Source organism: Talpa occidentalis, unplaced genomic scaffold (genome assembly GCF_014898055.3).
Source record: "Talpa occidentalis isolate TD23 unplaced genomic scaffold, MPIMG_talOcc4v2.1 talOcc4.2, whole genome shotgun sequence".
Taxonomy (NCBI): Eukaryota; Metazoa; Chordata; class Mammalia; order Eulipotyphla; family Talpidae; genus Talpa; species Talpa occidentalis.
Window position 1 is genome coordinate 96,547,138 of NW_023602073.1, and position 27,585 is coordinate 96,574,722.

The window sequence follows — 27,585 nt, forward strand, 5'->3', positions numbered from 1 at the left end:
TGCAGCTTAAATGATACTTTGAGGTTCTTTAATATTCTACTTAAGGGTCTTATTTTTCATCATATTTATAATAAATTTAATATATATATGTTTATATGCATTTTTGGGTGTTTCTTTACTGCTATTTCCACCATTGTGAGCTCTGTGAAGTAAGAGACTATATTTATCTTGTTCACCACTGAGTTACTCAGTGCCTGGCATAGTGCCTTGCACATTGTAGGGATTTAAATATATTTGTTATATTACCATGTGGCTTGACCTCAGGTTTTTAGATATAACTTATATTATCTCAACCCTTTTTTGAAACTCATGCCCTCCAAGCCAAGCACTCTTTCTAGCCCTCTCCTTTGTTGTCTTTCCTGGGTGTCATTTTGGTACAGCAGTCATCATCTATTTATGTGATAGGCTGGGTCATAGTCCCAAACTGGGAGAGTGACCACAGAAACCACAGGTTTCTGATGAGATAACAGGAACCAAAACAGAAACTTCACCCTTAAAACTAGAGCTTCCCAGAGCTGGAATTGAAAGAGATAGAGGGGGATCCCAGAAGCCCATTGGCCATCATGGGGCACTGATTCCTAAGCCTAGCTGGGCAGAAGAGGCTCAGGCAGCATCATGGAAAACACTGATAACACTGGGAACATGGCAAGTGTGTCAGCTTCTGAGTTTGTTTGAAGTACAATTTGTGTGTAACAGAGGTGGTTATATAGTGGAGAACTGTGTCTGTTTATATACTGACTCTCTCACACCGAGAATGGCTAGATAACCAGGTAAAGATTGACCCTCCAGAAGAGACAATCATTGGAACCTGAGGTGTTGCATGTTGCGTGTTGCTGGGGGAGTCAGAGGCACGGGACATGAGATGAACTGATGTGTTATTTTTGCCAATACCCATCCCATTCCGGTTCTCTTTTGGTTTTAGATGGGGTGTAAACAGATCTAATCTTAACCTACTCCTGGCCTTTTGAGACTTTAAACCTTCTAAATCTGAGAGGTTAATTTTTCTCTGCAAATTTTATGTTTTCAAACATACAGCAAAATTGAAGAAATTTAACTAGGAATATTCACATATTTACTACCTCTATTATGTCGGTAACATTTTACTGTGTTTTTTTTCCCCCACATCTATCCATCTATTTAACCATTTATCCAGCCACTACATCTTAATGCATCTTAATTTTTGATGCATTAGTGATGAAAATAAACTGTAAACATTGGTACATTTTCCCTTAAATACTTCAGTATTCATGTTATTAGCCAGAGTTCAATACTTTTTACATGTTTTTCTTTTGAGGTAAATTTTACATATAATAAATGCATAAATCTCTTATTATACAATTTGCTGAGATACAATAAATGAATACATTTATATAATAAAAACCATGTTGAGATTTAAAACATTACTATTGTTATTACTATCATCCCAATAAATTCCTTCATGCCCTTTCCCAGCCATTTCCTATACCAACCACCAAAAGCCAGGACTGCTTTGCTTTTATTCCCTTCGCAGGGAAGGGAAGTTTCATTGTTTCAAGACATTGATTTATATCAGTTGTTGTCATTAATTAGCCTTCAACCTTATGTAGTTATCTGTTCTTATCATGATTCAAATAGAAAAGAACTCTGCTTCTAAAATTCAAAGTCAATCAAAAACTTGAATGAATTTGGCACAGCATAGTCTCAGTTTTATAGTGACTACCCTGTTAGGGCCCAGTATTATGCTGTCTAACTCGCATTTCCTCAGAGTATACCATGTACAGAATAAAAATAGGGTTAAGAGTCTCAGGTCATACTAACAGAAACAAGACAGTATGTCTTAGATTATCATCCTCTCACCCCTAGTCTGAGGTCATTTTGGTCTGTTCTTATCAGTGCTTCCAGGAAGTCTCTGTGCATATCTCATACAAGCTTGCTAACACAGCCATGATCATCCATTTGTGTTGACACTAGCTTGTCATGTTTTTTTATGTCAAACTGGAACCCCTAAAGTCTCTATTAACTTAAAATATGAATTATTTCTCAGGAGAGTCTCTTACAAAGGTCTCTTACAGGAGGTCTCTTATAAGAAAACCTTTGGTAAGCAAGTCTCACTCCTCCATTATATTAGATATGTCTGAATTTTCTGTGGGTTCACAGCTCAGCTTAGTCTTGGTATCTATTGCTACTATCACAGATGACATCCTTGAAAACTAAATTATTGATAAGCACCACATCTTTTTTTCTAGCCTTTACTCCTTCAATACAATGGAAAACATTTTATCTTTTATGTTGGCTTTTAGTTTTCATGTTTGACATGCCCAAACTACCTTCTATAAACTGAGTTTGAACTCTTCTGTATCATTTAATCAGCAATGATTTTGAAACAGTACAGGGCTGGCCTTGCTGCCAACCAAAAATTTAGCTTACCTATATTCTTGGCTTTATCTAAGCAATAGTAAATATTTCAGTATCCTATTATCTTTTATCTTGTATGAAGAATGGATTCACAGTAGAAAAATGAAAGGCTTAGTAAGAAATAATGGTCCAATTTCTTAATAAATTTTGGACAAAGACTAAAATTATTAAATATACTGAAAGCAGTGACTTTTCAGTCTCAGACAAAGGTTCATGGGTCTTAAATGGCTTGTATCTATGTTGAGGTATTCTTTAAGAAAAGGTAGAACATAAGTTGCAGCTTTAGTTATATACCATCAAATATTGAGTCTAAAAGGTAGAAGTACAGTGAGAGACAACTGTTTCAGAGCTCTTTAAGAAAATCCAATGTTGGGCCTCCCTGGTGGCGCAGGCGGTTGAGCGCAGCGCTGTGAAGCTGTGCAGCCTCTGCAGCGCAATTTTGATCCTGGCCGGCTGGGGAGATGCCCAGATGGCGCGGCAGATCTCTCCTGTCTCACTAGCTGCTCCCCTCAGCAGTGTATTTCAGCCAGTCTGCCTGTTCTCTTCCCCGCTCTGTCTCTGGTGAATCCTATCACCCTCCCACATCTGGCCTGTACCCCAGTTCTTGTATGCATAAATTAAATAAATCTTTAAAAAAATCCAATGTTAAAATATTGTAATTTTCCTGTTACCATTTGTCACAACTTATAATGACAAACATGCATTGTGACTGTCTAGTGTAGGTTTATTCAAGTACACTCTTAATTGCTAGAAGAACCTAGCAAAATGACTAAAAGTTAGATGGGTTCAATAAATGTACTGGATGAATTGATGAATTTGACTATTCCTGTGAAAATGTTAGGTTGAAAGATATGCACATTTAAAATACCGATAGGCATAATGAAATTGTTTTCAAAAAAGCATAAATACCATTCTTGAGGTACTGGAAAACGTAGAGGATATAGTTTATTGTGTTCTTGCTAAAAAATTAATATGCAGCTGTACTTTAAATATGGGTCTATTATATTTAAAATATTCAAGTAGGAAAGTACTTAGAAATTAAGTTTTAAAATTTTGAAAATGCTGTTTATTTATAGGCTGATAGGGTCTTTAGTCTGAGGTATCAAAAAGTCTGAAACTTCGGTGTGTAGATGTTGGCCAGGTGAAGAGTGTAGGAAATGTGTATTAGAGGGAAGAGCAGTTGCAAATACTTGGTATAAAATATAATAAAAATCCAAATATTCAACAATAGAGATGAGATTCAATTATATATGTCCATGCCTTGGATTACATGGAGTAGAATGAAGAACTGGAATTCCATTTTCATTTCAGGGAATGAGGTGATTCTTGTAGGTATTGACTCAGAAAGATGTTTTTATTATATAATTGAGGGAGAAAGCACAGTTGATATCATTCTGTTTTCTTGAAACAAACAACACACACACACACACACACACATGCAGATCTATTCTCTGCCCAAGGAGAAAGTGTCTGGGAGGGTACAAACTAAAATGTTAATAACTATGTTATTCCTGGGAAGTGAGTAGACGGGGGTTATGATTCAGAGATTTTTGATGTAATATATTTTTGTTTTAAACTTTTATAGCCAAGCTTTTATAGCCAAACTAAATACATTTTGAAGTGAACTATTTTTTTTTTTAAGGTAAACAAAAATGTGGTCTATAGAACCATGGTGAACTGCTTTAAAAGTGCATTTGTTAATAAACACATAGAGAGCATCAGGGCATCTCTTAATGGCAAGACTCTACTACACTTATACAAAACAAGTTAGTTTAAAGTAATGATTTTTTAAGCTATGGAGGCTAGGCAGAATTCGTGTATGTGAAAACGATGAAAGCAGAATTGCTGGGTGGAAGCTGGGACTGAGGGGGCCTCTCTCAGTGTTCCCCTTCGCTTATAATCTTTTGACAACCCCTAGGGCTCTGCTGAACACAGTTTGAAATACACTGGTCTCTTCCTGGGATGCTTTTGATTTAGTCCTTCCTGAAGGTCAGAGGGATATACCAGTTCTGTGATTTTAAAGCACAAAGAATAAAGAATGCCTACAGGTAACCCCGGAATTCTCTCTTGCCTTACAGAAAACGCATTTAGAGCAGGAAACACTGGTGTCATGTAAGATATTTCAGATGTAGAACAGTTTTTATTTTGCATTTCTTGGTTTTGTAGTCTTATAATCTTAAAATCCAAGCTTTATGATCTATGCCTGCTTTATATCCTCAAAGTGACAGCAACAATTTTGTTAAACTAGCAAATACAGCATCTTCAAATACCCGTCTGCCCTGTCAATCTTAGCTGTAAAAGAATAAAAACTTTAAAAGAATAAAAAATTACTTTGTATCTATTTGAGAATATGCTTTTCCAGGTCCAAGCAACTAAACAAAAAAATGCATTTTTAAAAAGCATAAATAGTGTTTACTGTTGAAGTTAAAACTGATTTTTAAAAGAATCACTCTTTTAGGATGTATACATAATTTTGTATGTGCTGTTTCACGCCTACCATTTGATTTCTGGGGTTATTTGTTGTAGTATTAGCACAATTTCTTAGTGCCTTATATTGTTATATTTAACTTGTTAATAAAACTTAAAAGTTATTTTGATGTAAGCAGGCTAATGTGTTTTAAAAAAATAGAGAAGTTATATTATCACAGTGTATTCTTATTGATCTAAGTTTTTGTCCTGTGTCTCAAATGGCTTTATTTATTTTACTTAATATTTGTGTGTGTGTGCGCCTGACTATGGTGGAGAGAAATGAAACAACCATAATAGAGAAGGTGAAAAGAATGTCTTCCCCACAAGGTGGTACTGTGGTTCTTTTACTCTTTCAAGCATCTATGCATAGCATTAGTATTTCTTTACTGTCTTCCTTCCCCCATCCTTTTACAGGTGATCTTCAACTAGATTCTAATAAAAATGAGAAATAATTTCAAAGAAAACTTGATACTTTTAGGTTTTAGGTAACTGGCAAGCATCTAAAAATTCCCAATCTAGCCTTCTTTAAATGAGTTTTTTTCCCCTTAGCTTTTTGCTTCTTTAAAAATTTTTCTGTACAAACTTATAGTTTATGGTATTTTTAATACCAAATATACTGTGATAGTGTGTGTAGTAGTTTTATTGTTGTAAAGAAATGACATTATCAGGCATCTTTAATATTGCAATAAATGAGCATAAATGCAGCTCATTCTGTTTAGGCAATTTAATTTTCTCTTTTTTATACAACTCTATAATTAAGAACTTGTTTTCAATCTCCGTTCTATTGGTAAAAATTACAAAGGGTGTTTAAAAAAAGCATTTGAGTAGATTTTACGCTATTTCTTTTTGTACTGTACTTCAGCTTGTTTGGAGATTAAAAAAATATTTTCCTATATGAGTACTGAACATCGTTTATAAGTTAGTTTTTCTCTGTAGTAAGAACTCAAGCCAAGTAATTGGAAGTCTGGGTTCCGGTTTCAGCTTCCCAGTTCAGCGCTCTGATTGCTTGCCGGTATTTGCAGAGCTCTTGTATAGATTTCTGGGCCTCGCACTGGGGACACAGTGACAAAGAAGCCACCGCGGTCTCTCCTCTCAGTGCAGCGATGGTCTCGCGGGTCCCGCATGACAGAAATGTAATGATTGGAAGTGGGACGAGGGAACATGTGTCTTGAGATCGCGTTAACACAAACTGAGTACTTCCTTGATTGTCCAGTTACTTAGGGTGACCGGGTGAGGGGACCGATGGAGATTAGGGAGGCTTGCTTGGGGACCCCAAAGTCTGGGCAGTAGAAACAAATATGACGAAATTGTTGGTTACAATAATCAATATGTAGGGAAAGGGAAAACAAAAAAACAAAATAGAAACAGAGAAAAAGATTGTGCGAGGCACTGGAAGGGAAACCGCTGCGTCAATCGACTGCGAAAGTCAGAGAAGAGACAAGGCAGAAAATAGAAAAGAGGAGGAAGAAGCGAAACCGAACCAACCCCGGGCGGGGTGCTAAGATCTGGAGGTTGGGCATCCGTCCTCCCGTTCTATCCCACGGGGAGCCCGAGGAGACCTTCTTCGGTCCCGCTTAGCCTGTGGGACAGCATCGACCTTAAGTTAGGGCACTGCTCAGGTCGCGAGCTAAGATTCTCAGCTTCTCCACCCGGATCCCGGCTTTGGCAGAACCGCGCCGGGCGCAGGGGGACCGGCGCCCAGCGCCGAAGGAGCGCAGCCTGGGGCCGGCTGGGAGCCGCCGCGTCTGCCACGCGCGGTGGAAACGGCTGGGAGCTGAGCGGTCATTAGCCCCCTAGTCAAGAGCGCTTTTCACAGGCGCGACTTGGGGACTTCTCCCGGCGTCTGCTCCCCAACCGGAGTCTGGGCCGAGGAGCGTGGGCCAACCAGGGACTGGGCTTTCTGCAAGGGGAGAGGCGCTTCATCCCTCCGTTCCCCGCTGCTCCCTGGATCTTCCCGGGTCGCACTCAGGTCCCACAGCCACACCTCATCGGGGTGTCCCCAAACCGGGGGCCCGCACCTCCAGCCCCGCCCGGGCCCACCGAGGGCTGCGGGGGATTGCACCGGTGGGTGCCTGGCGCGGAAGTCGTTTTCAGCTCCAGGACTCAAGCTCTGAGGTGGAGCGACCCTGTCTATGAGACCATACTCAGACAGGAGGCGGCTGGGGTTATTTTCTAACCACGATGACTTAAATGAATATACACAAATACACAAGACAGTGCACCTCAGAAGGAGAAACGAAACGACCACAAGGAAGATTAATGCCCTAACAGCCTATATTGTAAATCGATGCAGTTTCATATTATGAACACCCTATTCGATGAATAGCTCCTGCCAATCCTTAGTGATTATTCAATGATTATTAATTGACGAGACACCTTTCACCTGAAAATGGCTTGTCTGCATTGTCTTTCTTCCAGAGAACTGCGAATTAAAGTTTCTTTGTTAGGGAGAACAAAGAAGACTCCAAATTATTTTAAGGAGGCTTTAGCATTTGACTTGGCAAACCGTTTTTTGCTGAAGATCAACCTTCGCTCTTTGACTCGCCCCCTCTCTGTCACAACTTCAACCCAGAGTTGCCTTTGCAGAAAGGCTAACGCTCCTGGCAAGTTTAGGGGCCCCCTCTTTTGGAGATGAACACAAGAGTTAAGAGGAAATTCAGAAGCCTCCTAATACAACCTTTTACTTTCACATCAGAAGTAAATGAGGCCCAGAGCTGTTCAGATCATCTTGCAAGCTTGTTGCAAGCTTGTTCCAAGCTTGGGACCAGAGGGCAGGTCCCCAACCTGGTGCTCTGCGGTGTGTTAGAATGGAGACAGGGCTCTGCACCTTAGCTCATTCTCCCTCTTGGGAGCCCAGTTAAACTCCCTTCTTGGAAGTTTGTCAAGAGGCAATGTCTTCTTCCCTTTCATTTTAAAAATTATTTTCTTTTGCTGTCAGATTCATTCTGACATAGATCAGGGGTGGAAAAGTGTGTGGTATAGAATAGAGTCATTAGTAAATCCATCTCGTTTTTTGTTTCATTTGACAGCAACACATTAAATTAATCCCTGTCCAAAAGAATCACATTAAGGGAGCTGTCAATGCTAATCCCCAGCTCATTGTTGCTACCTAGCTCAGGGTTGACTTTAATAGGTCGCTCTGACATTTGTTTCTTCAGAGGCACATCGGTGACTTCATCCAGACCCAAATCTATTCTCATCAAAAAGTAGAGGTCCAGGCAAATTTTCACAAATCCTGAATTCTCTGGGCTTCTAGTTTGGAGCTTAGACTCTTCTTGGAAATGTTGATTCATATTTACACCTTTAGCTGAGTAAAGGTGCTTATAAGAATTAAAAAAAAAATAAGCTAGAATCCTCCTGGAAAACAAATAGATGATTTTAAAAAATTAGAAACAGTGTGATGCTGTTGTTCTTATACTTGTCATTAGCAACCTGTATAGGTTGTTGTTCATATACCTGGTTGCATACATAGCAGATTTAAGGTAGGAAAAAATTAGGAAAAAAATGGTTACAAGAAGAATAAATTACATAGACTAATTAAAAGGGGAGAAGCCTCAAGGATGAGAAAATCTGGAGAAATACGAGTCAAAGATCTATTGAAGGAATGGAGAAAAAAGAATTTACAAGCAAGGAAGAATAAAATCTAAGCAGTAATTGGATAGAATTTAGGCAGCACAGAAACTAGGGAGAACTATTACAATAATATTAAAACATTCCTTTAAGCAACATTTAGAAACTATGATTATAAAATGTTTTCTTTGAATATCATTTCTGTTTCTCCCTCCCCTTTCTTCTCTAAATCCCCCCCCCACATTGATATGGATTTTGCAGCTTTGTGCTTATGACATTTATGGATTCCAGATCTGACAATCATATATTACCCTTTGTCTGGGCGGCTAAGAGAAAGCAGAGGATTAATCCAATCTTAAATCATTTAATGTTCTTAAAATATGCTTCCCACCTGGTTATTCTTACATAGATGTTTGGCAAGGTTTAGAAGACGAAATGAGCATCTATTGTTTAACAAACTTACGCTGAGTGATAGGCATACAGATTTGGTATATCCATGCATGCCAGAAAGGAAGTATGTATCTTCTATTTTCACTGATTGAACTATACTTTATTCATATTGCAAAGTGTATTGTAAATCTTTTTTGTCAAGTGAAAACTCACCTTTTCCTCAATTCCCCTCCTCCCAAGTACTCAAAATCTGTATTTTCAAGTAAACATGTTACAATTGTACCTCTTACTCTCAAGGTCTTAGTTATTTCAATTTTACTTTTGTTTTAGTTTTCATCTCTTTCTGCTCCCTTTATCTGAAAAGAGTTATTTCTGGACATAATGAATTTAAGGTTACTTTTATACATCCCCTGTGAAATACAACTTCACTGAGATATCTACTGAAGGCAATTTCATGTATTTAAATGATTGAACAACTAAGGTTCATCCTGAGAAAATGGGCCAGGGTTTTGCTGGTCCAAACAGTGAGATTGCAAAGGATCAGTAAGAAAAGAACCATGCATGTATTCAGGAATCTCCAGACAAAATGCCAGAAGCATGAGGAATAAGAACTTAGGTTCATATTGCTTCAGTGGACTAAGGCCTAGTTGACATTTTAGAAATTGGTGGGTTAGAGCAGACATGAATGGAATACTAAAACCCAGGGATTTCAGAGCTTAATGATACCTTGTACTCAGCATAATGTCTGTATAGAGCAGGCACTTAGTAAATAATCTTTACATAAATAATGAGTGTGCCTGTAACATATGCATGGGGGATGGCATGAAAACAGACAGGAAACAAGAAGGAGGGCCAGAGGAGGTGGTAGAGTTGGACATTGTTAGTTGCAGAAGTGGGTGTTGTTGGTGTGCTTGTTGCGTTGCAATGGCTGAGGAACCTGTGGGAATAAAGGCACGGGGTAAAGCCAGCAGGCAATAATGCAGCAGATATCTGAGGACTTATCCTTCAGAAATGTATCCATAAGTAGTGCTCACTGTTCAAACTCCCATAAGAGCTTTGCTTCTGAGGACTATGTATTTCAAAGGAAAAATGTCTTCAAATTTAGATAATTCACTATTGTAATGATGTTGTATGAAGAAATGACTTTCAATAATGACTTCTAGGTATACCTCATTCCACATTAGTCTCCTGTGGTTCTGTCTGGTGTTTTCTTCATCCTGTAGAATAGAGCTTTGATGAACCGCTATTGTCCTATCACCTCTCTGACCTTGTGACTGGCATCTCACTTTTAATTTTTTAAAAAGGTTTTTTTTTTTTTTAAGTTATAATGGGAGCAAAAGGGACAGGTAGAGGTAAAAAGTTACCTCATTTTCCTTTCTTTTATACACTTAGACTTTTATAAAAACACAAACATCCATCCACCCATCCATCCATCCTTCCATCCATTCATCCACTCATCCCAAGTCAGAGACTGAGTTTTAGATTCTACTTTCCTAGACAATTGTCAAAGGAGTTGGTGTAGCTGTCTGTGGAAAACAAGGCCTCTGAGAGGATGGTGAAGATTTGGACATTGCAGACCATGTCAGGACTTGAACTGGGTGGGTTGAAACAAGGGAAGAGGAAGGCAGCTCTGGGACTTTACCCTCCCTTCAACTCTTCTTGCTTCCTATTGCTTCTGAACACAGGCTCTGTCTAGGACAGCAGAGAGCAGAGTGAGAGGGTAGATACCACTCAGGTTTGTTTCAAAGTGTTGATAATTTTTTGTGAGTTCTTCATGGCTTCTCATTACTGACCTGTGGCATATTTCTGTGATAGTATTTTCTGGGTTAGTGGGCAACGTTGTGGAATAGAAAGACTTAAGAGGGTCAAAAAGGTATATGAACTTACGTGTTTTTCGCTTAATTCTATTGCTTCTAAGCATTTGGAAAATACTACATCTGGCAACTACAACCCACTTTTGAACTTAAATGGTATCTGTGTAATTTAGGTAGAAAGCCCCTGGGCAAGCATGGTACCTTTTTTCTGTGCCTGCCAGGTTATCAAGCACATCGAAGGCATTTAACAAATAATGATAATAATTTAAAGCAATGGGAACATTGGGTGTACAGGGAGATAAGAAACTGAAAAACTGGGGCCCACTAATAATTAATAATGTCTCAGGAGGTGGTCTCACTGTTTTTGGACTTTAAATCCCCTTGTTCAATTTCTTGCTGGAGTGAATTCCACGCAAAAAAGAATAATCTTTAATTTGATACTTAGTCACTTCAGTGTCCTGTGCTGAGCTGGCTAAGATTGCATAGTCTTATGAAAATATATGCATTCATAATCAGCCAGATAATGTTGCTCCCTGGGGCTTCTAAATGTAAAAGCAAAAGATCATATATTCAGATATGTGGCTTCAAAGTCAGGATCATCTGAGAAGTTCGCATTTCTCATTTTTTACTTTTTATTCTTGGAATTGAAAGGAAAACAACACCGTGAAAACTTCTAATTAAATACAAATACATAATGAAACAAGACCCAGCATCTGCAAGATTTGGCCTCACCAGGAATGAATTCTTGTCCTTTATGTGATAGGCTGAAGTGACACACATTTTAATAAAATGATGGGATAACTAGAGCATGTCTTTGATTAAGATTTGATTACCAATTATTTGGCTACCCTCTGTGCTCACCTCCTGGAGATTTGGAGCCTGCCTTTGTTTATTGGGATTAAAGTATTCAGAGACCATATAAAATACTCCCCCAAGGAAAAATTGGAAAGATGACCAAGTGTATCTTCTGTGCCCATATCTTATCCCAGTGTGTTCTTTTGTCTATATCTGGTATACCCCTTAGCATCTGCCTTGGGTTTGATTTAGACTTTTCCTTCTCTTCCTCGTATGAAAGCTTGAGATTCTTCACTTTTCTGAGCTGATTCTACTCCATTTTAGATAATTCTGAGGTGTTCATTTCTACCCCATTCCTTTCCCTTTTAGACTCTTTCTTTGCCTTCTCCTTTTGTGGTTAAACCAAGCCTCCCCCTTTTCTAAATGTTCTTGAATTCTGCTCTCCATGGTCTTACTTTGGCACTGTACCATCCCTTGTATGAATTACTGCAATAGTTTCTTAAATAGTGTATGCAGTTTGGTCTTTTTTTAATACAACCTTCACCCTGATGTTAGAGATTTTTTTTTTCTCTTTTTTGTTTCTCTTCTGGTTACAGTTTTTTGACATTCTACTTCTTTTGGGTAAAAGTCATATTCCAGGAGGACATACAAAGTCAGTCTGGTCTCTGGTTATCTTCCCAGCATCATCAATTGCTTCTTGGTCATGAATCTTTATATATGGCCATATACCTCTTTATACATACATTTTTTTTAAATTTTTTATTTTATTTTATTTTTTTAAGGTTTTTTAAAAAAGATTTTATTTTATTTATACAAGAGCTGGGGTACAGGCCAGATGCGCAGGAAGGTGAGAGGATTCACCAGAGACAGAGCAGGGAACAGAACAGGCAGGCTGACGAAGCGCACTGCTGAGGGGAGCAGCAGGCGAGGCAGGAGAGGTCTGCGGCTCCATGTGGGATTCTCGTCGGCTGGCCAGGATCGAACCCGCGCTTTAGAGGCTTTGGACAGCTTCACGGTGCGGCTCTCAACTGTCTGCGCCACCAGGGAGGCCCCATACATTTTTTAATATGGACTTAATTTGCTCTGCCACTACCTTTGAATGTGATAATCTGTCTGCTTGGATTGCATTTCTCCCTATGTTTCTCTGGAAGATGGATGCCTTTCTTTCAGAGATCATCTTGAAATTTTCTTACTGTATTGGAGATGGCAGTAACTTTATTCTAATTCCCAACACTTCCTTGTAAGTGAAAGTACTCTTGTACTAGGCCAGGATTAAGTTGGATTCTGTTTCCAAGGAATTGGTATTTGGAGTGCAGGGGTAAGAAGAATTAGTTGGCTATGGGTGTTTGGTGAGTAAAGTCTTAGGTTTAAAGGGTTGGTGTGGTCTTGTGTGCAAGCCAAGAAAGCTGATCTATAGGAAAAGGTAGGAAAATGGGGCAGATTGCAAGAAAAGGCATACATAAGAGTTATGGTAAGTGAGAAGCAGTGGGGAACTGTCTTAGTTTCATTGGCTTATTAATTCCTGTTAGAAGAGTTCCTCTTGAGATTGCATTTGTGTTTTAGACACTCTTAACTCTTTATGATATCTTATTTAACTTGCTCAATTGAGTTTCTGTTTCTTGTCATTGAACAATTCTTTATGAAGATTCAACTAGTACATGCAATAAAATGATTGTATATGTGACTATCTTCTCCATCAGACAGTAAACTCCCTGAGGATAGGGACACTTTTATTTATCTTGAGATTTCTAGCAATTAGTCTAGCTGTAAGTTTGACTGAATGAAAACTAACCTCATTTTTTTAAATGCCTTTCCTAACAAAGAGTTTATGTAATTGCAAAGTTGGTGTTGCTATCGCAATGGATGATAAAGTGTTAGATCTTCCAGAAACATATTTGTATTTTAATAAGGTCTTTCTGGAATCAATCCTTTGAGGTACAGCAAAAAGAATAAAAGTGGGAATTTATCAGTATTGCATTTCATGGGGAGGTATTTTGTGAACCTTTCAATATTTCTGAAATGATAACATTCCTGTGTCTAGGACCATGGAGTATAGGACCAGCAGCAGGCGGAACTACCTGAGGGGTAGAAGGACTCCTTCTCTGCAGGGACATATCAAGTGGGTACTAAGACTGGGGCTTTCCTGCCCATACTGCATTTGCTTCTTTCCAAACAGTTTAATATAAGCACAGATCATTCAGCATACACAGAAATATCTGTCGTAGTGAAACCAGTCAAAACACTGAGTTACTTGAGGTGTTATCACTGTGGAAAAGTTCACATCACGAATCAGTGTATTGTTCTTTAAATATTGTTGTCTCTAATAATACACTGTCTTGTACACTTTCTGTGTTGGTATACCAATTGAATGACACTTAACCTATTAAATAAATACTTCTTTTCTATGGCATGAATTAAAGAGGATGTTGTCGTATTATAGTTGAGACCTTACTATAGGGAAATCAAATGGTACTAATCATTCAAATTAACTAGAGATGAATGTTTCCCCTTTCCCAGTTTTACCTTCTAAGATTTTTAGGTCATTTAGTTATTGATCTCCTCTTTTAATTGTAATACGTTCCTTTTCACTCTCATTTCTTTCCTTTTTTAGACTATTATTAAGCCTTCCCCTTTTGTGGTTATATCAAGACTCCCCCTTTTTTGGTTGATTAAATCAGAGCAGTGAAACTATCATTTCTCAAGCTTCCATCCTCATTAGCTGGCATTTCTGTTAGGGCAGATTCCTTTGAGAACATTCGCCTTCACCGGACCAAAACCTGTTTAAGGCAAGGCTTCTTCTAGACAAACCTTTAAATGGGGAATGCATCCTTCGTAAAACTATTTCTGGTCAATGGACCAGGCAGTAAAGGCTAGTTTTATTTGAGGACTTAATAAATTCTACTTGTGGTTTAAGGTGATGTTCCTTTTAACATTAAATGTAATTATAATAGGGTAGAGGTGCAGCGTAGGCATGTTGCCGGATAAACACATAAACTTACGGATGCTTAACAGATTCTGTGCTGATTCCCCCCTTGTGAAAATGTTGTTCAGTTCTAATAGAACGTATATGCATTATCCTCCAGAGACTCTAAGAACATAAATGGAGGTTAAACAGCTGGACAGTATGCCTATGTTTTAAAATATAGCTAGGAATCAAAGTTAGAAAGCAAAAAGACCTCTTTAGCTTCAAAGGTAGCCAATTAAGTTGCAAACACTATTGATAACAGTTGCTGTATTCAGAGCCTTATTATATAAAACACCATGCTGTCTTGAAACTGAAGAGGTTGTCCTGCAGTTGTCTCTATAATCCATAATTGAAAGAATCATAAATGTAATAATTATTTCCCTTTATGATTGCTTTCACAATTCCTTTTTCTCTGCAGGGTCCTTGTTTTTTTCCTTTCCGCTCATTGCAACAATCAAGCAATTATAGTGTGATTCATATTTAAGATTAAATTTTGCATGTCTACTGAGGTATTTAAAAATCTCTATTTTTCATAATTGTAAACTATGTTTATAAAATCAATCAACTTTTTAAGTAAGTAATATTGATTGCAATATGTGCTTTGTAAGTAATATCTGTTTGGCCTAAATTTACAAGTTTTATCAATCAGTGACTTGTAATAAAGCAATGTGATTAATTTAAAGACAGGTATAACTAGTATAATATTCAAATTGGAAAAACTACTCTGTGTGATGGAAAAAAGATAAGAAATAAAAATAATTCTCATGTGGTGTATTTTAATCTAATCTTAAAAAAATTCTGCCATCCTCCAGCAGCTATTTCTGGCTTTAAGTACTTTAAAATGTTAGTAATGAACTAAATGAAGATGTTATTACTTCTCAGATTTAATATTGTCATTCTGTAGATATCATGCAGTGACAGAAGACCCTTATAAATCTATTTTTTTCTGTATGTAAGAAAGTTCAGTTAATGTATGCTTAGTAGCTGTTGCTCACTGGACTTAGATTGGAGACTGACCACCTTTTTTTTTTTTTTTTTTTTGTAATCCTGATTTAATGGCTAAGTGTAAGGATGGGGAAGATACTTTCTTTTTTCTTGGCTGCCTTCCACTCCACCTCACATTTAGTGGAGGGAAGAAGGAGTGAAAGGAACCAGTCTGGAGAGAGGAAGAACTGAGGAGAGTAAGGGCAAATTCCAGAGAGGTTCTCATGCATAGTGAATAAGTCAAACAAAAGTAGCTCGTCACATGGAAGTTCAAACCCTTTTTATTTGAAAATAAAAATGCCATCAAATTATGTCATCTTAACCAAAACTAACAGCACTTTGTAATATTTTAGACTTTATTTACATAGCATTGAAATATTTCTTTACATTTATAACCTATAAATTTTAATAAAAACTTGTATTTTACATGATCTCAGAGGACATCTAATTCATTCTCATAATTGTACAGGATAACAACTGAGTACTCTTTAATTAAAGTGATCACCTACTTTACTGTCCAAATCTGGACACTGAGAATAAAAAGGGATGCTATTAATAATTATTGCAGGACAATAAGTATAGACTAGGAAACTAGGATTTATGAGCCCTTGATTATAAAAAGCAAAAATGAAGATTGCCAGATGGTTGACTCTCTGAAATTAATTTAATTCCTTTTTTAGTGTTTTGCCATTTTAGTGAGGAAATAAACTGGCCATTCTAATAATTGCTAGCATTTTTTGATCACTTATATGCCAGGCATTTTCTGAGCATTTCATTTGTAGAAACATAATTAGTCATCACAGTAAATCTGAAGTTGCTACTCTCCTTCATATAAAATTGATAAGCTAACTGAGGGCTAGGGTGGTTAAATTATTTGTCTAAACTCATAAAGCTAGTTGGTAAAAGAACTGGGATTCAAACTCAAGCACTTTGGACCCAGAGTCTGTGTCTTAACCACCATCTTATTATCTTGTGCCTCTAGCATTGATAGTTGTGCAGGCAAGTCTTGAATGGCAGTAATATTTGAAGGGCTAAATAGACCTCAGAAGTTTTTGGTCCTAGGGGCCATAAAGACTTGGACACTTAGGTAGGAGATTGTGAAGTCGGTGCTTAGAAATGGATACAAAATATACGGTATCGTAAATCATAAATTAATGAAATAGACTGCAGTTATGGATGACCTTCAGTGTGCTTACTAAGGTATGGGTCTTCCATTTGGTTTCAAGGAAGCAGGGATACTAACCATGTGGTGAGACTGCTGTAAGCAGTGAGGTAAAAGAAGCATCCGAGATGAGGAGTAAATGGAGGGAATGGAGGTTCATAACCATTCTTTTCACCTACATATGAACTATATATACAACCATGTCTTCAGTTTTTATTGGTATAGGGAAAGACTTACTGTTACTTTTAGGAAATACAAGGATGAAAGGGAGCTGGTTGGAATAGGGACTGGAATAGGGATGGTTTTCTAGTCAATGCAGTGAGACTCCTTGGTATATCCTACAAACTTAGCTATCACTAAACTTTTGGAGACCTCACCAAGGTTCTACCAGGATGAGACTGTGCTGAGAAATCACAGAGGAACCGTTGAACTGATTGTTCCTGGATTTCAAGTTTCCAGTAAGGTGGGAAATTATGAGATATAAAACTTGGAGAAATATACGGTCAATTCTAATATGAGTTGTGTTGGTATTTTAGGCAGGTTTTTTTTTATCCTTATGAAGAAGATATTTCTAGTTCCAATTATTTATCATTATATTGATTTGGGTGCAAACATAGATTTATTACATATATCTTTAAACTCTGACATATATCAAAATTTTTCTTTAATCATATGTGAACATATTCATTCACTTATTACTGATAATTTGCTCATCTGGGTCTCAATTATTTGTATTCATTAAACTGGCAAACTGAATCTTTATTTAGTGTTGATCAATCTTATTGAGGAACCTTTTATTGAATAGTGGTACTGTAGGCAGAAAATAATTTTAGTCTTTAAAGTACAGAGGTAGAAACATATGACAGGAAGCAAAAGGGCTCCCTGGTGGCGCAGGCAGTTGAGCGCAGCGCTGTGAAGCTGTCCGCAGCCTCTGCAGTGCTGGTTCGATCCCCGCAGGCCTTGGAGCAACCCACATGGCTAGCAGACCTCTCCTGTCTTGCTGGCTGCTCCCCTCAGCAGTGTATTTCATCAGTCTGTCTGTTTTGCTCCCTGCTTTGTCTCTGGTGAATCCTCTTACCCTCCTGCGCATCTGGCCTGTACCCTGGCTCTTGTATAAATAAAATATATCTTAAAAAAAAAAGCAAAACAAAACACAAAAAGATAGACAATTTATTCAAAAACAACATAAATAAGTACAGAGACCATAAGAGTTATTTATGTTAATTTTCAGTGCTAATAGTTTAAAAGTACATTTATCAAATATTTTTTTCTGTCCTAATCTGTTTGCATAACTATGAAATATTTTTGCAAAATGGTCAAGTATAATGTAAAATTCTAAAAGAAAAAAATTATCTTAAAAAATGAAATAACATCTTATAATTTTAGGTCATATTTAAAAACATGAAATACTTTTTGTTTTTACTAGTGAAAGAAACCCTTCAGTTTTAAACTAGAAGGGACACCAGAGGTTATCTAATTCAGTCTCCTCATAGGGTGAGCGACCAACAATCAGCATCTTACATGCTTTGCTCAAATTCCTTGGAAGCACAAACAGAACTAGAATCCTGTCCTGAAGGACAGGAAATACATATAATACAGAATGTATTCTAGAAAGCTAGTGCTGAAAAATAAAGTCAGAAATCTAATTCAGGAAAATGTAATTTTTGCTAACAAAATCACACAGTCCTGTGATATACATGAAGCACTAGCCAAAATCAAACTTCACAAATAATTCTAAATTCTAATTTTGCTTCTGTCACTGTCTTTGTGCAGTATTGGGAAGGTCACTTCACTTCAATGGCGGATACCCTATGTATATAGTAGGAAAAACAACGTTTTTATTCTCTGAGGTAGGGACAAGGCTGTGTCCTTTTTTATTTTAATGTATCAACAATTGGAAGAGATTTGAAAATTCCTTGTATGGATATACTATTACATTTTGATAAGAAACCTATAATCTAAAGTACTAACAATATTAGTTAAACAAGGCAGAAATTCTTTAAGCATAACAGTGTCTGTTTATGCCTTTGATTTAAATCTACTCTGCTAGCACTGTTTACAATAGCTAAGCTTTGGAAACAACCCAAATGCCCAAAAGTAGATGACTGGATCAAGAAGATGTGGTACATATATACCATGGAATATTACTCAGCATTCAAAAAAGATAAACACATGCAATTTGCAGCAACATGGATGGCGCTGGAAGGGATCATGCTCAGCGAAATAAGCCAAAAAGAAAAAGAAAAATACCGGATGGTCTCACTCATAGCAGGAATCTAGAAAACTTAAATAAGGGACCAGGAAAATGAATATAAGAAAGTGAAAATCAAAATCAACAAAAAACTATGAACCAGAGACACTTTTTGGGGGGTGGGGGGCGGGAGGGGAAGAATTGGGGTCAGAATGGGGCGTTTGCAATTGTATGGGGGAATATAAAAATAAAATTTAAGATTAAAAAAAAAATAAATCTACTCTGCTAGATAGACAGAATTAAAAATACACACATGTATAATATATGTATATGTTTATATATGTATGTAAATATACATAATATATGTATATATTGTATAATATGTGTATATGTATATATGTATAATATATGACCAAATTCTTGTTAGACATAAATTGTTGTAAAACTACAATAATTTTTCTGAACTTAGAAAGTCAAGTTAGATCATTCAAGCTATTTCTCCCTGAATTCATGTTTTAGCTCAATGAACTATTGCTACAGGTTACATTAGCTGGGTAATTACTGAGTCTTCATTACTTTCTGATATTACAGCAAAGTCAAATATAAGAGAGCATGAACACTGAGGATAAACTAAACAAATAGCTTAGCTGTTAATCTTGTGTACATATATTTATATATTTTAGAGTTTGAAGGTAGACTTTCATTTCAGCTTAGAGAAATAAAAATGAATGAAGACCCCAAATAATCTATTTTGGAATAATAGCTTTATTAAACACTTACATTGTAATATTAGGCATACCCCCAACCCAACCTATATTTCAACATCAGTGCAAGATTTAATTATAGACATCATTAAAATATTTGATGCTTTTTTAAAAATAGGAACTAACATTTAAGTCTACTTGACAAAGATCTGTTTGCTGCACCTCATTTGCATTGCCTATTGTACAGAATAAATAAAATACTTTTTTATTTATTAATGATATATCCATTTTAATCTTGAAGGCATAGGTCCAAGTCAAAGATATATCTTTTAAGCAGAAATGTTCCTTGCTGCTAATATGTTGGCACTTGTTTTATGGTTCTGATTTTTAACCATTAGAGGGCACATTAGTTCAAGAAAATTAAACTAAAAGTACAGCAGCAAGATGGAAATAGGCTTAGAAGTGGCAGGCAGAAAAATTTATGTATTTAACTATGCTTATTTTCACTCACTTCATTGTCATTTGCAATAATTTATCAGATTTTTTTTTAATCTGAAAAGAATTCAAGTATATATAGTTTCATGTAAGAAATAACTCTTCACTTTTTATTGCCAGCTACTACTCCTAGGAGAATGGGGTTGGCCTAGTTGAATTTGACGAGGTTGACTATTATGTGACCAAGGAGGACATAATAAATCATGGCATTTAAAAGAACATCCTGAGTTCAAAGGTATGTACGATTAGGTTATTATGAAGTAAGTAAATGCCAGTCCCTAGTCTTGTAGTTAATAAAAAAAAGGTGCCTAAGTGTGAATGAATGCAGCTCAGCAACTATGCTTCACCACAAGTATTTATAACCTTTAAAATTTGGTACAAATTATAGAGAGAACAATAGACGGCCCCAGAGTGAACACAAGGCTTTATTTCACTAGAAAGCCTTGACGGAGGTCATAAACTGCAATAGGGCAGGCTGTTCAAGTGGCTTATGAATGACTGCCGAGTCTCAGAATGAGTTCATTTGTTTTCAATCTATGGCAAACTGTTATTATTTTTAATGTTCAGTGTTTTGCTGAAAAGGTTGCAGGTTTTTAATCTGTAAAGGTTGAAATAGATACTAGCTAGTATTTAACAATAATGCTTTTATGAAGTTCAGTTGAAGGAAAACTTTAAATAATTAATGCATTAATTTATATAATAAAATTAATCAAGCACTTACATACAATTTTCAAGTTCTGGGCTGACTGTTAGGGAATAAAGACAGATTAATATATTGTCTCAGCCTGAAAATACAATTTTTTTTATTGCCTTGTGATTTACATAGAAATAAATCATCAAGTAACTACACGATAACTTTATATATTAGTGGGGGAACAAAAAAGCGATTTATCAAACCTATTACAAAATATATTTTACACTATATTTTCTAGGGAACTCAGTGGTTAAGTAAAGTCATTAGTATATACAATCTACAGTTTAAGGTTGCAGAACTGCTCTGGTAATATTTTTTTCCTAGAGTTAATTATACAATAAATTGTAGTAATTAGTAGCATAAAACAAGGTAATAATGTAATTAAAACCAAAATATTTACTTGCTATAGAAGATACTTTTATGCATCTTAATTCTGCTCCTTGCAAGCTAATAATACTCTATAGGAATTTCTGTGTGGCTTTTACATCTGGTGGTTGTGGAATTAGCATGTACAAAGAGAGCTCAGAATTATGCTTTAATTATGATTTGAATGATGATTTGAGTCTGAGCATGAGTTGTCAACAGAATTGTGAGCTGGGGGAAAAAGAGATAAGGACTGTTAGTGGGATAAAAAGTATATTTGTAGTCACTTACTTTAAAGTGCCTTTTGTTTTAAAAGAAGTAATTAATGTTAGGAATTAATTGGTTCAGATTCTTGATTTTAAAGTTATCACTTGGTTGCTGAGATGAAGCCTTTTCAAAATTACTACACGATATGCAGTGACAGGAACATTTCAGTTGAAAGGTAGAAAACATAATTGAAAAGCTAGCTTTTGAGTGCCTGCTTATCACCCTAATTGATAGCAGATGAGCCCGAGGAACTAAATGCTGTAGTCCAATAAAAAATGTAGTTAGCTGAATTTCACATTATGATGCATGGTTTTTCTAAGAGCTAAACGTTATTGCTGATATTTTGATACAATGTAGGCTTTAAGTAGAGCCTGATCAGTATGCATTAACTATTATAAAGCTACCATTAAGTCAAAATGATATGCAAAAAAAAAAAAAGGGATCTAGGTATAGTATCTAAAACCCTTTTAATGTTTGGATAACCAAATTAGATATTCATAGAATTCATAAAGCACAGCCTTAATGAATGATGTTTTAGATGTACACTTATTGACAATAGAAAGAACATTATAGAACAGACCATACAGTATGAGGCCCACTAGTATAATATAAAAGAATGTATTTAAGAATGGAAAAAATTAGAAAGGACATTCCAAATGTTAATAGTGGTCATCTTAAGCAGTGAACTTATGGGAAATTTTCTTTTTGTTAGGCATGTCTCTACTTTCCTGGTTTTTCTTCCGCAAATTTATTTAATTTTGTCATAAAAACAATATATAAGTATTCTAATCTGCCTGCTATTTAGTAGGAAAATCTTCACGTGACTTATGAATACAATTGTGTATTCTTACTATGATCCTAATATATATTTACAATTCCTATTTATTAATTTGTCCTCAATATTTGTATTAACATATTTATTATAACAGGTATTCAAATTTCAGCAAAATACAGCATAGAAAATACCTAATTTGGGGCCTCTCCTGGTGGCGCAGCGGTTGAGCGCTGAGCTGCGAGGCTGCCCGCAGCCTCTTCAGCGCTGGTTTGTTCCCCGGCCGCCGGCGAGGGTCCCACAAAAAAAAAAAAAAAAAGAAAATACCTAATTTGTCTCATATAAATAAGAAGATACTGTAAATTCAGAAATAGAAAAAATTGAGCAATGACTCTGAGTTTTAGTTTTGTGGACATAGGAGAAATGAATGTTTAGGATAGAGTAAAGGAATTATGTACAGGATGTGACCTGGGTCTACTAGAAGAACAAAAGAAAGGAAGTAGATCTAAATCATACTATATTTTGAGTCCGCACACAGAGAGGAATATGATAGAACTATTGGTAGTAATTGGATAATCACTTTATGACAGAAGGTATTACTTTTCCTTTAAAGAAGTATGGGTTAACTAGCACCCTGGCTGCTTTTTTCTATAAGATTGTTTCCCTTTGAGTAAGGAGAAAACATGGTCCAGATGATCTGCTTAAGGAGAGTTTATTTTCTTATTTCTGTTTAAAAGAGTTGCCTTTGGCAGGTATATTTTCAGGATACTGTAACTCAGACATCACATAAATGTAAGTATACAAAAATCTAACTAGAGTGGGGGTTGGAATGAAGGATAAGGAGGAATTTCTACTGATAGGGAGAGCAAAAATGATCTCTAAACTACAAACATCTAAACAAACCACACACACACACACACACACACACACACACACACACACTATGGCACATTAAGACATCTCTACTCTAGGTCAAACATGATCAAGGTGTAAAAGGAAAAGGTTGCTTTGCTAACTGGAATTAATGGCTAATCACAAGGCAAGCATTTATTAAGTAGTTGCAAGTAATAGTCAAAGTTTAAGGGGGGGTGTTAAGTTTCTGGGGAGCCTGGTATTAAAATTCTTTCTCCCCTTTCTGGTTAAACGAGATACTTTAGCCAGTGTTTTATTTTTTGTGCATCATAGGTTATTTTCATTCTGACATGTGGAAAACATCTTTTAACTACTAATGAATAATCAATTTTTATTACAATTTTATTAACATCAAGTGGTTAATCAGTCTCACAATTTTATTTAGAATGTTGGCCCAAATATCAGCTGTAATTTTTTTCAGCCCTAATGAAAATTTGTAAACCAACCATGTTTCAAATTGGTCCTTTAACCAATGAACTGATTTTCTTGAGAGAGAAAGCTTAGAAAATTTTCTAATTAGTGCTAAGACCTGATTTTCTGTGGCTCACTGCTTCATGTATTCTACTTCTTCAAATTATGCTGTAGGAAATGTCTTCAGAGGTTGGTGTTTTCTATTGATCTCTACAATTGTTCTCAGTAATTTAGAAGTTAACTGTGCAGTGATTTTTCAAGAATGCGATGGAGCCTTGCATCAGCACACACTCCTCTCCATCCAGCCAGGGGCCAGAGACCCTTGTAGCATCACTTCGCCTCCAAGCTTTAGCGTGGGACCTAAGGACTCTGACTGTCAGTTCATTTCCTCTGTGTAACTCTGCTGTTCTTTCAGCCTGCAGTTCACGCCTTAAATTTAGCCTTTTCCCTTATAAGCTGAGAAGGGATTTGTGTAGCATGAGCTTACCTGAGAAACTAAAGATCATTAATTAGAAAGGTGCTTCAGGGTAACAGCAAATTTTTCATTGGAAAGTTTTCAAATCTAAGAAAGTAATTAATTTCTCTGTGGAAGAGGATCACATTTTTCTCTACTGATGTCCTTCTCTATTGCAATTGAACAGTTTAGGGCACAAGAGAGGGAATTCAAGTCCTCTCTTATTAACCCTCACAGTTTGGCTCCCTCTTTTCTGTCTGTTTTCTTTCCTCTTCCCTATTATCACTAATGGTGACTTTTAGGGGTCTTGGGGGGACATTTTATTTTTGTGAAGAAAAGTTGAATATGTTTGAGGGCTTAACACAAGTTATTTTTCTTAATATGTGTACATTGTCAGAAGGAATTTTTAAAAATAAAAAGATTCTGTTTATTGAAAGGAAAATGACCAATTAGGAAAACTAGTCGCAGTAAAGATGATAAAGATTTGTTAAGAGGAAATGACAAATTAGGAAAAATAGCTACAATAAATTAATAAATTTGCCATTATATGTATCCATATATAAAATGTAAGAGCACTTAAAAGCTTACAAAAATAATAAAACTAAGGTTCAAATAAAAATAAGGGGAAAGAACATAATAGACATTTCAAAAAATAAATACAAGCATTAAAAGTCCATTATTATTAATAATTGAAGAAATTAATAGTGAAACAAGATATATCAGAACTCTATAATCTAATATCAAATTGCCCGAAGTTTGATCAGTGTGAAGCCCTTCAAATTGGATGGTATTTTTTTTTTGAACATGCTTTTCTCATTTTCTGGAATGCTTTCTTTTGACATAAAAAGAGATTTAAGGCTGATCTTGAACTTTTCCCACCCCAGATCTGGAATTAGCATTTCTGCAAGGAAGTCTTATTCCTATTAGTCAGGAATGGTAGTTTGAAACAGGTGAGATGTTAAGATGCTCATTGCCCTGATACCTCTTAATTTTAATCCAGACTCACAGAGTTCTTTGTTTGCTTTTGTCCATTTGATATGTGCATATCTTGTCTGCAGAGAGAACTCTGGCTTCTGGCAACATCCACACATTTACTCATCTGCTTATCCCGTCAATGCACATAAGACAGTTCAATGCACTATACCTTTACTACTCTAATGATTCCTAGATTTGTTTGCAATTTTTTTACTCTCTTGTTGATGTTCAAAAGTAACTTTGGTTATTAATTCTTTATTTCTCATATTGTGCTTATTTATTTAAAATACAGTTTGGATAACTTGTTTTTGTTTGCATTTAATTTTATGGTTTTCCCTCAGCTTTGTTTATTTTTTGATTATATAGAATATTAATATACTTCCAGATGTATCCAAAAAAGTATGCTTGAGTATGCATAACCCCTCCTCTATCCCTTTCATCCCATTACCCCTACCTCTTTGTGAGTAACCAATTTCATTGTTCTATCTTTTCTGTTGTTCTCCCCAGGATATATTTTTATCCCCAAGCATATTCTTGTATGTTTCCTACTTTCCTTCTTTCTTAGACAAAGATACTGTATATACATTTTTACAGTGTATTGCTTTGTACAATGTATTACATTGTACAAATCATTAAATAGAAGTTCATATCTATTATCATACTTTTTTTTACTGTTGCATAATACTTTATGGTGTGCTTATACCACAGTTAATTTATTCAATCTCTTATGTTTGGGCTCTTAAATTTTGCAATTGCAAATAATGTGACAATGAATAATCCCATTGTTGGAGGTGTAACTTCTGGGTAAAAATTGGATTACTGGATTAAAAGGTAAATGTGTTTGCAGTGTTATGAGATGTTAAATTATTTTCCATAAGGATTGTTTCATTTTGCATTCCCACAATTATTGTATGAGAGTGTTTTTCTCCCCTAACTTCATGAACAGAGTATATTGTTAAGCTTTGAAATTTTTGCCAATTTAATGAATGAAAAATTATTATTGCTTATTAATTTTATATATTCCTATCTTTTTTTTAAAGATTTATTTATTTATGCATACAAGAGCTGGGGTACAGGCCAGAGGTGTGTGTGGGGGGTGAGAGGATTCACCAGAGACAGAGTGGGGAACGGAACAGGCAGATTGACCAAAGTACACTGCTGAGGGGAGCAGGCAAGTCAGGAGAGGTCTGCTGCGCCATGTTGATTGCTCCCTGGCTGGCCGAGAATTGAACTCATGCTGCAGTGGCTGCGGATAGCTTAATACGTTGCATCTTGACCCTTGCGCCACCAGGGAGGCCCCCTATATACCTATCTTGATGAATTCTTTAATTTTTGAGGTACTTTTATAATTTTTTTAGGAGTTTCTAAGTATATTAAAATGTCTTCTGTGAGTTTTGTGTCTGTCTGGAAGGAACTTATACACACATCTGCTCTCCTGGCTTTTGTGATTGCCCTCAGAAGATGCACCTGTTGATCTTCTAGCTCCATTGGCTAGTGAGGCTTCGATTCACAGATCCTACAGGACTATAGCAAGCAAACAAACAATTACTAACTGGTGGTTCCCTGCTCCTCTAACCAATCCCCCCCAGTGGATCATCACAGAAGGTACAAACAGAAATGTTCATCTTTCAGTTTTCTTTTACTGAAATAGGCCTAACTGCACAGTTTATAAGCTGCCAACTTCCCATTGGCCTGCATCTAGGCCTCCCCTTTGGGCATTGACAGGTCTTGACACAGACCCAACTAATGGTAGCCACTATGAGCAAAGAAGGTGGCATGACAATCACAAAAGTTTTAGAGACAACCAAGAGGTAGGGCTAGACTACCTATTATTCAACTGTTAGTTGAATAATTGACTGTATTGTCTAATGTACAGAAACCAACATAGAAATATGGACTTCAAAAAAAAGCAGTCAGTTATTCTAACAACAAAATATGCTTATTTAGAAATAGAGCCTCCCTGGTGGCGCAAGTAGTTAAGCACAGCACTGTGAAGCTGTCCGCAGCCTCTGCAGCTCGAGTTTGATCCCAGGCTGGCCAGGGAGCTATCCACATGGTACAGCAGACCTCTCCTGTCTCACCTGCTGCTCCCCTCAGCAGTGTATTTCAGTCAGTCTATCTGTTCTGTTCCCCTGTCTCTGCTGAATCCCTCACCCCCCACACCTGTGGCATGTACCCCAGTTTTTGTATGCATAAATAAATACATGTTTTAAAAATATGTTTATTTAGAAATAAACAATAGAAAAGGGTATATTGGAAGATGCATGTATCATGGCAAGACTTACATGCAATTTCCTGAATCAAAGCTCTGCAGCCACTACATAAACTCGGAAGGACTTCTTTCTTACTTCCATTGAGGTAGAGAAGCAATTCTTTTAATGCTTTCATGCTTTTAACGCAAGGTGTGTTGGGTCCTCTTCTAGCCTCCTGACTTCATTTAAATAGGATTTTTGTCTATGATTTACTCACAGTCATGGAAAATTAAAAAAAATCAAAAACCAAAACAAAAAACAAAGAAGTATGTTCCAAATAAAAACATAAGCTAGAACTCCAGAAGCAGACTTTAATGAAAGAAGAGAGGCAAATGATTTCTGTGGTAAAGAGTTCAAAACACTGGCTATAGAGTTCAAAATGGCCATAAAAACAATGGCTCACTGAAGTTGGGAGAATGCATAAACAAAGAGATAGAAAATATGTGAAAGTACCAAACAATTCTGTTTGATACACAGAGTTGAAGATTATAATTAAGCTGAAAAACTCAATAAAGGACTTCAAACAATATTACAAAGCCACTAGTAATCAAA

General features: G+C 36.3%; 1 long non-coding RNA gene across 1 annotated transcript in view; it reads left to right on the plus strand.

The window, feature by feature from the left end:
• LOC119252701 (uncharacterized) overlaps positions 1-27,585 on the plus strand; it is a 245,229-nt gene that overhangs the window by 13,803 nt on the left and 203,841 nt on the right. Inside the window, exon 3 of the long non-coding RNA XR_005126892.2 lies at positions 20,054-20,168. This is a non-coding gene — a long non-coding RNA (uncharacterized LOC119252701). The remainder of the gene's footprint in view (positions 1-20,053; positions 20,169-27,585) is intronic.